Below are 14684 nucleotides of genomic sequence, written 5' to 3' on the forward strand. Positions count from 1 at the left end.
TTGTGCACTCTCACCACTATTATTCAACATAGTTCTGGAAGTCCTAGCCACAGCAATCAGAGAAGAAAAAGAAATAAAAGGAATACAAATTGGAAAAGAAGAAGTAAAACTGTCACTGTTTGCAGATGACATGATACTATACATAGAGAATCCTAAAACTGCCACCAGAAAACTGCTAGAGCTAATTAATGAATATGGTAAAGTTGCAGGATACAAAATTAATGCACAGAAATCTCTTGCATTCCTATACACTAATGATGAAAAATCTGAAAGAGAAATTATGGAAACACTCCCATTTACCATTGCAACAAAAAGAATAAAATACCTAGGAATAAACCTACCTAGGGAGACAAAAGACCTGTATGCAGAAAACTATAAGACACTGATGAAAGAAATTAAAGGTGATACCAACAGATGGAGAGATATACCATGTTCTTGGATTGGAAGAATCAACATTGTGAAAATGACTATACTACCCAAAGCAATCTACAGATTCAATGCAATCCCTATCAAATTACCAATGGCATTTTTTACGGAGCTAGAACAAATCATCTTAAAATTTGTATGGAGACACAAAAGACCCCGAATAGCCAAAGCAGTGTTGAGGGAAAAAAACGGAGCTGGAGGAATCAGACTCCCTGGCTTCAGACTATACTACAAAGTTACAGTAATCAAGACAATATGGTACTGGCACAAAAACAGAAACATAGATCAATGGAACAAGATAGAAAGCCCAGAGATAAACCCACGCACCTATGGTCAACTAATCTATGACAAAGGAGGTAAAGATATACAATGGAGAAAAGACAGTCTCTTCAATAAGTGGTGCTGGGAAAACTGGACAGCTACATGTAAAAGAATGAAATTAGAATACTCCCTAACACCATACACAAAAATAAACTCAAAATGGATTAGAGACCTAAATGTAAGACTGGACACTATAAAACTCTTAGAGGAAAACATAGGAAGAACACTCTTTGACATAAATCACAGCAAGATCTTTTTTGATCCACCTCTTAGAGTAATGGAAATAAAAACAAAAATAAACAAATGGGACCTAATGAAACTTCAAAGCTTTTGCACAGCAAAGGAAACCATAAACAAGACGAAAAGACAACCCTCAGAATGGGAGAAAATATTTGCAAACGAATCAACGGACAAAGGATTAATCTCCAAAATATATAAACAGCTCATTCAGCTCAATATTAAAGAAACAAACACCCCAATCCAAAAATGGGCAGAAGACCTAAATAGACATTTCTCCAAAGAAGACATACAGATGGCCACGAAGCACATGAAAAGATGTTCAACATCACTAATTATTAGAGAAATGCAAATCAAAACTACAATGAGGTATCACCTCACACCAGTTAGAATGGGCATCATCAGAAAATCTACAAACAACAAATGCTGGAGAGGGTGTGGAGAAAAGGGAACCCTCTTGCACTGTTGGTGGGAATGTAAATTGATACAGCCACTATGGAGAACAATATGGAGGTTCCTTAAAAAACTAAAAATAGAATTACCATATGACCCAGCAATCCCACTACTGGGCATATACCCAGAGAAAACCGTAATTCAAAAAGACACATGCACCCGAATGTTCATTGCAGCACTATTTACAATAGCCAGGTCATGGAAGCAACCTAAATGCCCATCAACAGACGAATGGATAAAGAAGTTGTGGTACATATATACAATGGAATATTACTCAGCCATAAAAAGGAACGAAATTGAGTCATTTGTTGAGACGTGGATGGATCTAGAGACTGTCATACAGAGTGAAGTAAGTCAGAAAGAGAAAAACAAATATCGTATATTAACGCATGTATGTGGAACCCAGAAAAATGGTACAGATGAGCCGGTTTGCAGGGCAGAAGTTGAGACACAGATGTAGAGAACAGACATATGGATACCAAGGGGGGAAAACAGCGGTGGGGTGGGGATGGTGGTGTGCTGAATTGGGCGATTGGGATTGACATGTATACACTGATGTGTATAAAATTGATGACTAATAAGAACCTGCAGTATAAACAAACAAACAAAACAACTAATACTAAACTTTCATTGGGTTATTTGTATGGAAATATGTTAATATAAATGTTTCAGACATTACATGAAATTTCTAAAAATCTTATATGTTCTGGTATAATGTTATAAGTCATAATCCTAGTTATTACTTTAAAATGTATATCTCAGAAATAACTAATTTTCTTGTCAACTGCATTATTATGAACTTTCATCAAATCTTTAACCGTGGTCATTTTTAAGTCTTTTGTCATTTACAGACAGTTCTGGGTGTACTCTGATGCTTTTGGAAATATGTTCCTATAAAAGGGCTTCATCTTCAGGAAATTCATGGAAAAGACTCTGACAAGTACAGGTTTCTGGTACCTGACCGTACTGCTGAACTGAATGAATAAGCATTTTCAGAACTCTAATGAAAAACTGATGAGCTCATAAAAGTGCTAACAAAAGATCAAGATGAAAAAAAAAATTAATTACATGGGACTGAGTGAACTGATGAGGATGAGTATAATTTTTGTGACTTTCTGTTTGAATTTAAAAAAAGAAAAAATCCCACAAGGACTCAGAGGCAAAGAATATACAGATCAATTTTCACTGCAAAGTAAAGGAGCTGTTACAGTGGAGGATTACTGGACTGAATGTCAATATTATGACATAGTATGAGTGTGTTTCATGTTTGGTAATTGCAATCATTGTTGCTTTTGTTGTGGTCATCCATGTACAATGCTTGGTGTCAGTCTATTTATCTCTTGTAAAAATAAAATACAGTGTGTGTGTGTGTGTGTGTGTGTGTGTGTGTGTGAAAGAAAAAAAAAAAAAACTCCTAGAAACAGAGAACAGATTGCCAGAGGTGGGGGTTGGGTGTGGGGTGGGGGAATCAGTGAAAGTGGTCAAAAGTTACAAACTTCCAGTTATAAGATAAATAAATTCTGGGATGTAATGTAAAAAAAAAAAAAAAAAAAAAAAAAAGAATTTGTTAAGAGGGTAGATCTCATGTTATGCATTCTTACCATAAGAAGAAAGGACAGCAATATATATATGTAATTAATCTTACCGTCATATTAAATAATATAACGTATGTATTTTTAAAAAGAGAATGAAAATCATAAAATCCACCAGAGAAAAAAAGACTTATTTCCTGCTGACTATTGGCAGACTTTTTGTTAGCAACAAAGAAAAGTATATAATATTGTCTTCAAAATTCTGAGGGAAATAGTCTCTTAACCTAGAATTTTATATGAAAACAAACTGTGATTTAATAGTGAGAGTATAATAGTATTTTCAGATATACAATGACAAATGATATTAGGAATCAGCAACTGTTCTTCTAGAGGTAAATAATTCCCGTATAGTTCCCTTTCACTGATGAATAAAGGGAGGTATAAATGAGTTAAGTAACTTTCCCAAAACAATATAGTTATAAATTTATTTATTTATTCATTTATTTATGGCTGTGTTAGGTCTTCATTGCTGTGCACGGGCTTCTCATTGTCGTGGCTTCTCGTTGTGGAGCACGGGCTCTAGGCACGTGGGCTTCAGTAGTTGTGACACATGGGCTCCATAGTTGTGGCTCATGGGCTCTAGAGCGCAGTGGCAAGGCAAGAATTTGAAGCCACGTATTTTCCAGATGCAGAGTGTATGTATTTAACATAACACTAAAGGATCTATTAAAGGATACTTATCAGCAATAAGCAAAGTCAATTTGGAGGTAAGGTGTTAAATGCAGGATGATCAGGCTATCTTTGTGGAATGTTTCCATCTAACTGTCATCTTGCTGATAAAAATCTTTGTAACTGAGCGCTATGTTTTATGTCTCATTTCAATAAAATATCCTGTATATTTAAAAAAAAAAAAAAAAGAAACTATATGCTAATAAAATGGACAACCTGGAAGAAATGGACATATTGTTAGAAAAGCAAAACCTTCCGAGACTGAACCAGGAAGAAATAGAAAACATAAATGGACAAATCACAAGCATTGAAATTGAAACTGTGATTAAAAATCTTCCAACAATCAAAAGCCCAGGACCAGAAGGCTTCACAGGCAAATTCTAACAAACGTTTAGAGAAGAGCTAACACCTATCCTTCTCAAACTCTTCCAAAATATGGCAGAAGGAGAAATACACCCCAACTCATTCTACAAGGCCACCATCACCCTGATACCAAAACCAGACAAAGATGTCACAAAGAAAGAAAACTACAGGCCAATATCACTGATGAACATAAATGCAAAAATCCTCAACAAAATACTAGCAAACAGAATCCAACAGCACATTAAAAGGATCATACACCATGATCAAGTGGGGTTTATCCCAGGAATGCAAGGATTCTTCCATATACATGAATCAATCAATGTTATACAACATATTAACAAATGGAAGGAGAAAAACCATATGATCATCTCAACAGATGCAGGAAAACCTTTCAACAAAATTCAACACCCATTTATGATAAAAACCCTCCAGAAAATAGGCATAGAGGGAACTTACCTCAACATAATAAAGGTCATATTTGACAAACCCACAGCCAACAACATTCTCAATGGTGAAAAACTGAAACCATTACCTCTAAGATCAGGATCAAGACAAGGTTGTGCACTCTCACCACTATTATTCAACATAGTTTTGGAAGTTTTAGCCACAGCAATCAGAGAAGAAAGAGAAATGAAAGGAATCTAAATTGAAAAAGAAGAAGTAAAACTGTCACTGTTTGCAGATGACATGATACTATACATAGAGAATCCTAAAGATGCTACCAGAAAACTACTAGAGATAATCAATGAATTTGGTAAAGTAGCAGGATACAAAAGTAATGCACAGATATCTCTTGCATTCCTATACACTAATGACGAAAAATCTAAAAGAGGAATTAAGGAAACACTCCCATTTACCATTGCATCAAAAAGAATAAAATTCCTAGGAATAACCCTACCTAAGGAGACAAAAGACCGGTATGCAGAAAACTATAAGACAGTGATGAAAGAAATTTAAAATGATACAAACAGATGGAGAGATATACCATGTTCTTTGATGGGAAGAATCAACATTGTGAAAATGACTATACTACCCAGAGCAATCTATAGATTCAATGCAATCCCTATCAAACTAACAGTAGCATTTTTCACAGAACTAGAACAAAAAATTTCACAATTTGTATGGAAACACAAAAGACCCCAAATAGCCAAAGTAATCTTGAGAAAGAAAAACGGAGCTGGAGGAATCAGGCTCCTTGACTTCAGACTATACTACGAAGCTACAGTAATCAAGACAGTATGGTACTGGCACAAAAACAGAAATATAGCTCAAAGGAACAGGATAGAAAGCCCAGAGATAAACCCACGCACATATGGTCACCTTATTTTTGATATAGGAGGCAAAACATACAATGGAGAAAAGACAGCCTCTTCAATAAGTGGTGCTAGGAAAACTGGACAGCTACATGTAAAAGAATGAAATTAGAACACTCCCTAACACCATACACAAAAATAATCTCAAAATGGATTAAAGACCTAAATGTAAGACCAGACACTATAAAACTCTTAGAGGAAAACATAAGCAGAACATTCTATGACATATATCACAGCAAGATCCTTTTTGACCCACCTCCTAGAGAAATGGAAATAAAAACAAAAACAAACAAATGAGACCTAATGAAACTTAAAAGCTTTTGCACAGCAAAGGAAACCATAAACAAGACCAAAAGACAACCCTCAGAATGGGAGAAAATATTTGCAAACGAAGCAACTGACAAAGGATTAATCTCCAAATATACAAGCAGCTCATGCAGCTCAATATCAAAAAACAAACGACCCAATCCAAAAATGGGCTGAAGAGCTAAACAGACATTTCCAAAGAACATATACAGATGGCCAACGAACACATGAAAGGATGCTCAACATCACTAATCATTAGAGAAATGGAAATCAAAACTACAATGAGGTATCACCACACACCAGTCAGAATGGCCATCATCAAAACATCAACAAACAATAAATGCTAGAGAGGGTGTGGAGAAAAGGGAACCCTCTTTCACCGTTGGTGGAAATGTAAATTGATACCGCCACTATGGAGAACAGTATGGAGGTTCCTTAAAAAACTAAAAATAGAACTACCATACGACCCAGCAATCCCACTACTGGTCATATGCCCTGAGAAAACCATAATTCAAAAAGAGTCATGTACCACAATGTTCATTGTAGCTCTATTTACAATAACCAGGACGTGGAAACAAACTAAGTGTCCATCGACAGATGAATGGTTAAAGAAGATGTGGCACATATATCCAATGATATTTCTCAGCAATAAAAAGAAACAAAATTCAGTTATTTGTAGTGAGGTGAATGGACATAGAGACTGTCATGCAGAGTGAAGTAAGTCAGAAAGAGAAAAACAAATACCATATACTAACACATATATATGGAATCTAAAAAAAAAAAAAAAGTGGTTAAGAAGAACCTAGGGGCAGGACAGGAATAAAGATGCAGACATAGAGAATGGACTTGAGGACACAGGGAGGGGGAACGGTAAGCTGGGACAAAGTGAGAGAGTGGCATGGACATATATACACTACCAAACATAAAATAGATAGCTAGTGGGAAGCAGCCATATAGCACAGGGAGATCAGCTCGGTGCTTTGTGACCACCTAGTGGGGTAGGATAGGGAGGATGGGAGGGAGACGCAAGAGGGAAGAGATATGGGGATATATGTATATGCATAGGTGATTCACTTTGTTGTTCAGCAGAAACTAACACACCATCGTAAAGCAATTATACTCCAATAAAGATGTTTAAAAAAAATATTGTATTTCTTTAATTACTAATAAATTGACTGACTGCAAAAAAATAAATAAATAAGTAAATATAGCTACCACAATTTGTTAATGATACACAATATAAAAAACAGGAATATTAAGGCATAAAAAACATAAAATGGAGCAGGGATTAAAGGGATAGAGTTTTTCATGCAAAAAGTTATGTTTTTAATCAGCTTACAGTAGACTGCTATATTTGTAAGATATTTATATAAGCCTCACTTACAGTATATACACTGAAGAAAAGAGACAGGAATCAATGCATATCACTATAGAAAATCAATTCACAAATAAATTCAGCAGAGGAAGAAAGAAACAAGAGGACTACAAAACAACTAGAAAACAATTAAGATGCCATTAGTTAGTCCTTACTTATCAATAATTACTTTAAATGTAAATTGATTAAATTCTCCAATCAAAAGGCATGAAGTGACTAAATGGATTTTTAAAAATGACCCAAATACATACTGCCTACAAGAGACTCACTTCATCTTTAAGGACACACATCATCTCATAGTAAAGGGATGGAAGAAAATACCTCATGAAAGTGGAAACCATAAGGAAGCAGGCCTAGCTATACTTATATCAGACAAAATAGACTTTATGTCAAAAACCATAACAAAGTGACAAAGAATGTTATTATATAATGATAAAGGGGTCAATTCATCAAAAGGATATAACAATTGTAAAGACTATATATATTTAGTCTTTACAATTGTTATATTGTAAAGGGTTTACAAGTACCTCCATGAGCTATGCTCTCATCTCCCATTTACTCTCTGACATCATCTCCTGCTACTCTTCCCCCCTTCTTTCTCTACTGCAGTCACAATGACCTCCCTGTTGTTTCTCAGACATTTCAGCATCCTCCTGCCTTCAAGTCTTTTCACCTTCTGTTTACTTCACCTGGTATTTTCTTCCCTCAGACATAAGCATGGCTCAGTCCCTTACTCCCTTTAATCTTTTGCTCAAATAGTGTTTTCTCATTGTGGCTTTCCCTGACCCCCCAATTTAAAAGTGCACACACATACCAATTCTGGTATCACTTGATTTCTCTTTGCTGCTCTACTTTCGTTCGTAGTACCTAGCACCTTCTAATATAACAATAATTTACTTTTCTATTATCCATCATTTTCCTGGAATTGTTTCTTTTTCATTTCCTCAGAGTCTAGGACAATGCCTTGCACAAAGAAAGTGCTGAATTATTATATCCATACTAAATGTAAATGTATAAGAATGCATAAGTGTATGAGTGTGTAAGAAGACATAAGCACACATAAAACATTTGTACCCTCAAAGTCTAGTACTCTGGAAGATCAGTATCATTTATATATGATTGACCACAGAGTGGAATTGTAGAATCCTTTTTTGAAGGAAAACATTGCTTTTTAACAGAAGAAGGTATAAGCATGAAGGGTGAAAGCAAGAAAACTCAATATATTTTCTCTTTTCTTTTTATTGTATGGTTTGAATATTTTGATTCATCTGAAAATAAAATTAATTCATATTTTATCATATGTAATATGTAATTCACATAAAAATTTCTTCTTGTGTAAAATGCATGTTTGTATAATATTCCATTTTTCTATTGGATAATTTGTCATTTTCTTATTGATGTGTATGATTTTGTTATGTATTTCCATACTAATTCTTTGTCTTTTATAAGTGTTGCAAATATTTTCTCTCAGTTGGTAGCTTAGCTTTTCACTTCCTTTATGATGTCTCTGATGGAAAAAAATATTAATACCAATGTAATCAAATTTGTCAATATTTTATTCTATAGTTAGTACTTTCTGTACTTTAATAAATTCTTTTCTTCCCCAAAGTCAGCAAAATTTACTCCAATAAAAATTTTAAACTCTTGTATTTGACACTTAAATTTTTAACCTTTCTAGCAGTTATTTCTGTATGTATTGTGAGATAGAGATCCAAATACATTTTTTTCCTCTTTAGATCCTGAATTTTCTGGCTCTGGTTTTGAATAGTTCTTCCTCTTCCCACACTACCTGTCACATATTAAATTTCCACATACATGTGCATCTCCTTCAAATTCTCTACTCTGTTCCATTGCTAAATCTGTCTATCCTATACTCCTACCATTCTATTACTATTTAATTACTATAGGCTTATAATTTAACCTTAATTTCTAGTAGGGCAAATCACCTTTCATTAATCATTTTCTTCAGAAGTGACTTGGCTTAAGCTCACTAGTGATCCTGAAAATGTAAATCAAGACCACAGTGTGACCCCAATTTATTCCCATTCAAATGGCCAAATTAAGTCTGATAATTACTGTGATGGCAGTGATATGGAGCAACATGAATTACTCATGGCATTAGAAATTGGTACAACACTTTGAATAGCAGTTTGGCATCATTGTGTAAAGCTACACATTTGCATATCCTGAAGCTCCAGAAATTTTACTCCTAGATATATACTTAGAGAATATCAAAAGGAAGGAGCACATAGATAGGAGTTATTTGAAATGCTCAAGTTATCTAAAATGTTAGGTTGGAAGTATGTTACTAGTGGAACATTATACAACTTAATAATTGTATAAAAGAAGGTCATATGCAGACCAATGATGGTAACCTATAATTCCATAGCTCAGATTAGACTAACTGCTATAAGGAGCAAACCAAACTCTCACTGGCATAACACCAAAAAAAATAATAATAATTTACCATTCACTCACACAAAAGTCAATGCAGAAGTTCCTAGCAAGTTGTCTTTCTTCAGAGCTCTTCTCCAAAATGTGATTCAGGAATCTAGTCTGCTTCCACCTCTGAGCAAAACCATCCCTTACAGCCTGGGAGTCCTTTTCTTCCAGCTGCAGGAAGGGAACAAAAGAACATGGAAAAGCACACCTATTCTTAACTACTTTGATCTGGAAGTGACTTTTTTCCTTTGGTCACATTTCACTGGTAAGAACCAGTTATCTGGTCCCATCTAGAAGCAAGGACAGAGGGGAAGAATGGGGTTGCATGTGGGAAATGTGATCTAGATCTGTGTTTGGAAAAAAGAGCAATTCAGGTCTAGCATGCCCTGCTGCAACCATGCAACAGTGATTAATCCAATTGTGCAGCTACGGTTCTGTTTTTTTTATACACTCTAAACAACTTTACTATTCTTCTGTCATTTCATTTCCATTTTTTTCTCACAGTTTCATTGAGATATAATTAACATGCAGCACTGTATAAGTTTAAGGTGTACAGCATAATGATTTGACCTACCTACATCATGAAATAATTATCACAATGTTTAATGGACATCCATTATTTTATATAGATGCAACATTAAAGAAATAGAAAAAATATTTTTCCTTGTGATGAGAACCCTTAGGATTTACTTTCTTAACAGCTTTCATATATAACATACAGCAGTGTTAATTATTTTTATCACATTGTACATTAATCACTAGTACTTATTTATCTTATAACTGGAAGTTTGTACCTTTCAAATACTTTCATCCAATCTCCCCTCTCCCCACTCCCCGCCTTTGGTAACCACAAATCCAATCCCCTTTTTTTCTGTTTGTTTGTTGATTTGTTTGTTTTTGACGTATAAGTAACCTACAAAACTATGTTAGTTCCTGGTACCAACATAGTGATTCAATATTTTTATACATTTCAAAATGGTCACCATGATAAGTCTAGTTGTCACCATACAAAGATATTACAAAATTATTGACTATATTCCCCACACTGTATATTTCATAACTGACTCATTTATTTTGTCACTGAAAGTTTGTACCTCTTAGGTTCCCTCACCTATTTCTCTCCTCCCCTCACCCCCTTCCCTCTGGCAACCACCTGCTTTTTCTCTGTATCTATAACTCTGTTTCTGTTTGGTTATGTTTTTTTTATTTTTTTATTTGTTCTTTTTTTTAAGATTCCACATATAAGTGAAATAATACACTATTTGTCTTTCTCTGTCTGACTTATTTCACTTTACATAATTCCCTCTAGGTCCATCCATGTTGTTGCAAATGGCAAGATTTCGTTATCCTAAGGTTCTATTTTTTCAAAGACAAAAATAAAAGCAAGGACTTCCCTGGTGGTGCAGTGGTTAAGAATCCACCTGTCAACGCAGGGGACATGAGTTCGAGCCTTGACCCAGGAAGATCCCACATGCTGCGGAGCAACTAAGCCCGTGTGCCACAACTACTGAGCCTGCACTCTAGAGCCAGCGAGCCACAACTACTGAGCCCACATGCCACAACTACTGAAGGCCGCGTGCCTAGAGGCCGTGCTCCGCAACAAGAGAAGCCACCACAATGAGAAGCCCGCGCATGGCAACGAAGAGTAGCCCCTGCTCACAGCAACTAGAGAAAGCCAGCACGCAGAAACGAAGACCCAAAGCAGCCAAAAATAAATAAATAAATAAATTTATTTTTTAAAAAATTAACCATTCATTTAAAAATAAATAATTAAAAACAAGATTACTACTATTGTTTTCTTTGAAACATACTTCCAGTATACTTTTTCTTATATTGTACTTAGGTTTTTTTCCCTAATTTCAAATAGCTTTGTCATATTTTTTCTGATAAAAACAGTATGGTTATTGTAAAAAAAAGTCAGATGCTATAGAAAAAATAATTTTTTAAAGAAAATTCACCTAAATCCCACTACCCAAGATAACCATTTAACCACTACTGATGGACTTTCTTCCAAGCATCTCTCAGATAAATATGCCTACACGTATATCACTTCACAGTCTTTTTGCAGCATTCAATGGCTGTAGATTTATTGTACATTTGCAATGTGTGAGGCTTTGTGCTAAGCACTCAAGGGCATTAACCTATTTAAGAATAGCAATATTATAAATTAAGTAGAATTATTATCTATATTTTATAGATGAGAAAATTGAGGCTAGGAGAAGTTAAGTAATCCACTCACAATCCCAAAACTTAGTGATAACAGAGTGAAGATTCAAACTCAAATCTGCGAGATTCCAAAGCCTAAGCTTTTAAGCAGTGCCCTATGCTGTCAGATATTCTCTGATGCACTTACTACTCCCTATTGATAGAGTCCCTAGGTAATTTCCTTTCTAAACCACAGACCACACAGCAACAAGAATAGACATGTCTTTGAACTTTTTCTACTTTTCTGTGTATCTCTTTGCCATCAGTTCCCTCCAGAAAGTTTTCACAAAACAGTCTCTTACTTTCATACATACTGCTTTCTTAAAAAGCTGTGCAAAGGTTGAATATGTAAAAATGAAGCTTGCTGGCAGATAAGTGCCACATAAGATACCTCTCAATGGTCGTTGCTTTTCCACTGATCTGCAGAGCCAAATTTGTTACGTGAAAGTCAATTTATACCACTCAGACTTTGGAAGTGCTTCCATTTATGGTATGTATTGACATGCAATTTTTAATTTATTTTATACCAGCTCAATGGTTCTCAGATATCATGTTTTGTACCCCTCAGTTAGAAAACATCTTTCTAAATCAGAACACCTAGATCCATGTAGTTTGTTGGTCAGATACTCCATGTTGCATGTATGTGGATTAATGGTTCATTAACTTGTTCCTTTACTAAACTCTCACATGGTTTGGAGTGTGTTGTTTTGATTAACTTTTAGTAAGTGTTCATTGTTGTGTATTGGAAAGGCATGGTCTTGGACATCAGATAGAAGTGGCCACAAATACCAAGTCCGCATTTTTAATAATTGTGTAAATGTGAGTGAGGCACTTTGCATTCCTGAACTTCAGTTACCTTATTTTGAAAGATGCTTTAGCATTCTTCAAACACTATTGAGAATACACGATTATGAAATAGATGAACGTAAAATAAGTAATCAATAAATTTGTTTCCTTCCTTCTTAAAAAAAAAATCTATGGATATTTATTTATAACATATGAAACTGTGGCTTATAGTAAGGTCAAAATAGGGCCTAAATTACCCTCCCACTAATAAGGTATGAAAACACAAGTTTTCCCAGATTAACCAATATTGGGTTTTATCAATCATTTTAGCCATTGCAAACATATAGGTGAAAAGTTAATGTTTATATCTTCCTCAGTTTCAATTGCTTTGACTACTAGTAAAGTTGATAATATTTTACAAATTGCCTTTCAGTAATTTTTGCCCATTTCCTTTGGAATGTTTGTACCTTTCTTTTTATTTGTGAGAGTGCACTGTCATATTTATTACAACTATTTTTCTACTAAATTTCCTGACTATTGCAATGTTAGTAATACATAAAAAGTGAGGGTACTAGGTATATACTGGTTTATTCACTTTCACAGGAACTACACATACTTCCTGCAAACTTCAAGAGTGCCTTTTCTAACAGAAAACCTCAGCTTAAAAATACAGATAAAATATTTTAGTTTGCATATTTCTTGTGCAAGATCTAGACCAGGGGTTTCTCCATGAGGGGAAAGTATCTTGTTGCTCTGACATTTTGTTTGGGGACTCTCATTAAATCCATAATGAATAGAACACTGCTTATTACTCAGAGCTCTTCTACTATGTGTTCCTTACTTATTAATTAGGTGACTTATAAAGAAACACCACTTAAAATGGAGTACAAGAAACTATGCCACGGATACCAGTAGAGGCTCTACCACAAACTAGTTTTGAGGAATCAGCCAACCAGTGACTTTCAGTGACTCAGTGCTTCTATCTTTACTTTCATTAACCTCTTGGAAATATGATGGAAGCTGGTAGTATTATGTCTACAAAATACTCAGATAATATACAAAGTACAAGTGTAATTTGTAACCATGCTCTTTCTCTTTTGCCATGTAGATCATAGTATGTCAGACAATAATGCAGGTAAAGAAGTGAAATTAAGGAAATTAGGTAGCTCAAGGGTATATTTTTATGTTCAAGTTCAGGATAATGAAAAGGCAAAGAGGAGAGGGAGAGAGAGAGAAAAAATAGTACCTAATATGAATTGAGTGAGTAGCCTGTTTGCACTCCCAAGGGTTTCTAAGCAGAGTATTGCAGGTACTGCCAATGGGTGCTGTGAAAACAAGTGGCCTTCATATTTTGATTTTCAAGTTGCCACCAAAATCTCTCCTGACCCAAAGCAATACTCCCATGATTCTGACATAATATCAGAAATCCCTCCATTAAAGTCATTTACTCATAAAGTTATTCCTTCATTCAAGAAAACCAGTTTTTATTATGTGTAAGATACCATCTTAGAAATAGGGGGAAAGAAAAGAATAAGGTATGACTCATGTTCTGGTGAGTGATATATATCTATATCTACGGACATATAGATATATATCATAATCCATTGCAACATGACCTGTACTATCATAGCTTGATTAATTACTTGAAAAGGAACATTGAATCTCCAGGAGCCACAGACAATCCTGGGGTGCATAGAGCATAGAGCCTCACTCTCAGATATTAACACTGAATTATGGTTAATACATTACATAATAGAATGTCACTCTATGAAGCAAGAAGGTCCCGAAGGGAGCTCACAGAGAAGATAATTCTGAAGAAAGAACGTGGGAAGATTGGCTCTATTGGCATTTCCCCAAGTGTTTTATACCAAACACTAGTTTTGAAAGTTATTCTATGAAAAAGGAAGATGGAGTCCACTTCTAATAAGCTTGGGAAATTTTTGTGTATTATTAAATCACAGTATACATCACAATATTAAAAGTTCTGAGAAGACCTGCAGTAAAATTTAGCTAACCCAGCTTTTCCTAAATATTTTTAACTTACAGAACCCTTTTTCATAGAAGACTTAAACAAACTGGAGATGTATTTTAGAAATACTAATCCAGTGCATTGGTATTTTGTCTAGTGAGGACCATACTAAAAGTTAGGTGTGATAGGGGTGGGTGCTAAACATAGCACTGTCTAAACTAGTAAGC

This window comes from Eubalaena glacialis, chromosome 3 (genome assembly GCF_028564815.1).
Source record: "Eubalaena glacialis isolate mEubGla1 chromosome 3, mEubGla1.1.hap2.+ XY, whole genome shotgun sequence".
NCBI lineage: Eukaryota > Metazoa > Chordata > Mammalia > Artiodactyla > Balaenidae > Eubalaena > Eubalaena glacialis.